Source organism: Nomascus leucogenys, chromosome 9 (assembly GCF_006542625.1).
Source record: "Nomascus leucogenys isolate Asia chromosome 9, Asia_NLE_v1, whole genome shotgun sequence".
NCBI classification, from domain to species: Eukaryota; Metazoa; Chordata; class Mammalia; order Primates; family Hylobatidae; genus Nomascus; species Nomascus leucogenys.
Window position 1 is genome coordinate 47,875,947 of NC_044389.1, and position 4,571 is coordinate 47,880,517.

A 4,571-nucleotide genomic window follows, 5' to 3' on the forward strand; every position below is an offset into this window, starting at 1 on the left:
GCTTTGTTTCCATGTTATGTCCTACACCTAATCCATTATTATTTAGAGCTGTAATTAAACATTATTAAACAGTTTAATAGGGTGTTCCATAGTTCAAGGTAAGACTAACTTTATTCAGCAGGGAAAATCTGATTTTATTATTTACTTTATTTGAGGTCAGATTATTTTCAAATAGTTAAATAAAGTTAAATATATTCAATATGTACATAAACTTGAGAACTCAAAAGAGAAAATTCCCCCCCAAACAACTACATCATAGAGCTAGGAGGAGGAAAAAGCCCCAAGTTGTATTTCCAAAAAACAAAAAAGAAATATTTAATTAGAATAATTTATAGATTTAAAGAACTGACCCTATAGCTTAAGTTCTACATTATAGTTCATCACAGTGAAATTCAAAGAACATTTTCTCTTTTACTGGAAATCTAATTGCATGCATGGTCTCTGCATAGTTGTAAAAGTGTAATCATATATTGCCTCATATTACTTGAATTTATTGCCTGTGTATTATTGTAACTAGAAAGACGATCATAGAGGGGTGAGGTTGTGGGGCTTATGCTTGTACTTCTCCACCGAGTGCCTTTCACAGAACTGAGCCCAAAGTTGTTCATGATATATACTTTTGACTTGATGACTTGGTTAATTGTTCTGTTGCTTTTATTGTAATGTAATTTGCTGCATTTGGGTCAGACACTGTTATTCCTAAGTTAGCTAAATACTCCACTGTGGAGTTGCACTTTTTGTGAATTTAAACTTGTTATACATTACCTTGGGCTGCCAGGCTTCTGTAACAATTTCCCGGGGGTTATCACTTGCCTTCTTTAATCTATGTGACAGTCAAAGAATAAAGTCTCTTTGAGATCATTCGGTGTGGCATTCATTGTGAGTGACTTTGAAGAAATAAAGCTGGACAAATGCCTTGCAATGAAGTCTAGTCAATGTAACCACTGTTGATTTGCTTTGGGTTTTGGCTTGAGGCTTCTAGGGAGCTGTATCCTCCAACGGAGCCATCTTTTGATGATATTTAGCCTCCGATTTCAATCTATGGAAAGGGAGAAAAGTAAGACTGATGCTTCTTTCATCAAGGATCACTTTGGTAACATCAAAAGATTAAGGGAAGTGTTTTTTTTTTCTGGGCCTCTCACCTTCTTTTGTCCCTTCTTCTTCACTCTCCATAAAGCTTATCTTGGAAGCCAGCAACCATCTGCCATGTCACGGTAAGGTGTATGTAATGCGTTCTCTGATAGGTTTGTGTTTATAACGCATATATATGGAGTTGTCACTGAGGCAGGAATTGCTTGCTATCAGGAGTAACATCCTGGATAGGATTACGAAGACTGGCCTGTGGTCAGATTGTCTTCCTGACATAACATTTCTCTCCCCCTTAATATCTATACCTTCATTTATGAGAGCCCCACTTTTTTTTTTGGTTGCTGTTGTTGTTTGTTTTCTTTTCTAACCTCAGTCTTTGTGTGCGTAAACTTGTATTTCATTCTGAGAAAAAAAAATCTCTTCTAATTTCAAGGGGATAGAGGTGAAAACAAAATGAAACGGAAAGCTGTTCAGATAACCCAGGAGGATTTTAAGACCCCTTTGTTATAACAATCCTTTAATGTTTGAAATATTTATTGGGCTTCTTCCTGGTCACGATCGGAAGGGAAACCTGAATTGGTGCCCTCTAAGCCGCTTGGGCGGACAGAAGAGTACATGTTTACAAGTCAAGATGGTGCTTGATCTTGGAACGACAGGAAATGATTTTGCAAATCCAGATAAACTATTTTATCCTAGAAAGCATATGTGCCAAACACAGTTTAAAGTAAACACACAAGGATCCTTGTGTTGTACCCCATGGGTAGAGTGTAGGGAGAAGCTAACACTTTTCCAGATTAAGAGCAATCTGGTGAAATAGTTGCCTCTAAGTGGCTCGTTTTGCCTGTGTGCCCTCTCACAGTGTAAACTTTTAGATTTCTGTAATGGAAGAGTGTACTAAGTTTGGCACTTGCTCCCTTTGGACAAGGTGGAGCTGATAATTTATTTCTCTTCCTCCATCCAAAATTATTTTTAAGTTATTTAAAGTTTATATAGATGAATATTAATATTTTAAAGCTTATATAGATGAGAAATTGCCAAGAAAGTTTTGAAAAAGGATTAGGGAGAGGGATTTTTCCCCTTAGATTTTAAAGTGTACTATAAAGCTAATAATAAAACAGTGTGGTATTCATATATACATCAATGGAACACAATAGAGTCTGGAACAGATCTAGGTATATATGCTAACTTTATATTGCTAAAAGGGGCATTATTGATAGAAAAAATTGTTTAATAAATGATATCAGGATTGGGTCAGCTAATAGCTAGCATTTAATTAGCACTCACTGTATGCCAGGTATTATTCTAAGGGCTTTTCATGTATTAATTCAATCTTCATAGCAGCCCTTTGAGATAGATACTATTATTATTCCTATTCACAAATGAAAACACTAAAACACAGGGAGATTTAGTAACTGGTCCAAAGTCACACAGCTATTAAATAGTAGAGTTAGGATTTGAATCAGGCAATAAAATTAGGTCTTTACCTAGTTTATATGATATATAAACAAACTCTAGATGAATTAAAAATCTGCAGGTATAAAATGATGTTTTTATAACATCATTACAATATTGGAAGATAATCCAGAGGAACATTTATATAACTTTGAAATCAAAGAAAATTCCTTAAGCAAGACAAGAACCCCAGAAAAAATGAAGGAAAATTATTGATCTGACAACATAAATATTCAAAACTTCTGTTGAGAAGATACCATAACAAAAATCAAAACTTCAGTGACCAAAAGGAAATGTATTTGGAACTCATTTGTTAGAAGAAGGGTTTGTATCTGTAATGTACAAAAACGTTTTATAAAATGACACAAAAATCAGTCCAATTTAAAAGTAGGCAAAACATATGAACTGGCAATTCACAGGGGATAAAATGCAAATGATTAAGAAATATGTAACAGTGGCAATATGTGCAGTGTTAATAGCATGTAGAGGAACTTCCAATTTTCCTATTCAAGACTTACATCTAAGACCTCAAACTATGAGACTAATAAGAGAAAACACTGGGTAAAACTCTCCAGGACATTGGAATGGGCAAAGATTTCTTGAGCAACGTCCCGTGGACACAGACAACCAAAGCAAAAATGAACAAATGGGATCACATCAAGTTAAAAAGCTTCTGCACAGCAAAGGAAACAATCAACAAAGTGATGAGACAACCCACAGAATGGGAGGAAGTATTTGTAAACTACCCATCTGACAAAGAATTAATAACCAGAATATATAAGGAGCTCAAACAACTCTATAGGAAAAAAATCTAATAATCCAATTTAAAAATGGGCAAAATATCTGAGTAGACATTTCTCAAAAGAAGACATACAAATGGCAGGCAGGTACAGGAAAAAGTGCTCAAGATCCCCGATTATCAGAGAAATGTGAAAGAAAACTACAATGAGATATCATCTCACCCCAATTAAAATGGCTTTTATCCAAAAGACAGGCAATAACAAATGCTGGCAAGGATGTGGAGAAAAGGGAATGCTTGTACACTGTTGGTGGGAATGTAAATTAGTACAACCACTATGGAGAAAAGTTTGGAGGTTCCTCAAAAAAATAAAAAATAGAGCTACCATATGATCCACCAACCCTACTCCTAGGTATACACCCAAAAGAAAGGAAATCAGTACATCAAAGAGGTATCTGCACTTCCATGATTATTGCGGCAGTACTCACAATAGCCAAACTTTGGAAGCAACCTAAGTGTCCATCAGCAGACAAATGAATAAAGGAAATGTGGTACATATACACAATAGAATACTAGTCAGCCATCAAAAAGAATGAGATCCTGTCATTTGCAACCACATGGGTTGATCTACAGATCATTATGTTAAGTGAAATAAGCCAGGCACAGAAAGACAAACATTGCATGTTTCACTTATCTATGGGAGCTAAAAATTAAAACAATTGACGTCATGGAGATAGAGAGTAGAATGATGATTACCAGAAGCTGGGAAGTGTAGTGTGGTGGGATGGGAGGGAAGGGGGAATGGTTAATGGGTACAAAAAAATATTTAGAAAGAATAAATAATGCCCAGTATTTGCTAGCACAACAGGGAAAATACAGTAAAAAATAATTTAATTGTTCACTTAAAAATAACTAAAAGAGTATAATTGGATTGTTTGTAACACAAAAGATAAATGCTTGAAGTGATGGATACTCTATCTACCCTGATATGATTATTATGCTTTGCATACCTGTACCAAAATATTTCATGTAACCCATAAATATATATACCTACTGTGTACCTACAAAAATTAAAAAGAAAAAAGAAATAAGATAGACAGAAAAATAAGTAAATAAATGCCAATGAACATTCTTCACAGAAATAGAATAAAAAATTCTAAAAATTATATGGAAACACACACACACACACACACACACACACACACAAACAAAACCAGAATAGCCAGTGCCAAAACAAAGCAGATCAACACAAAACTGGAAGAATTACATTACCTGACTTCAAATTATACTA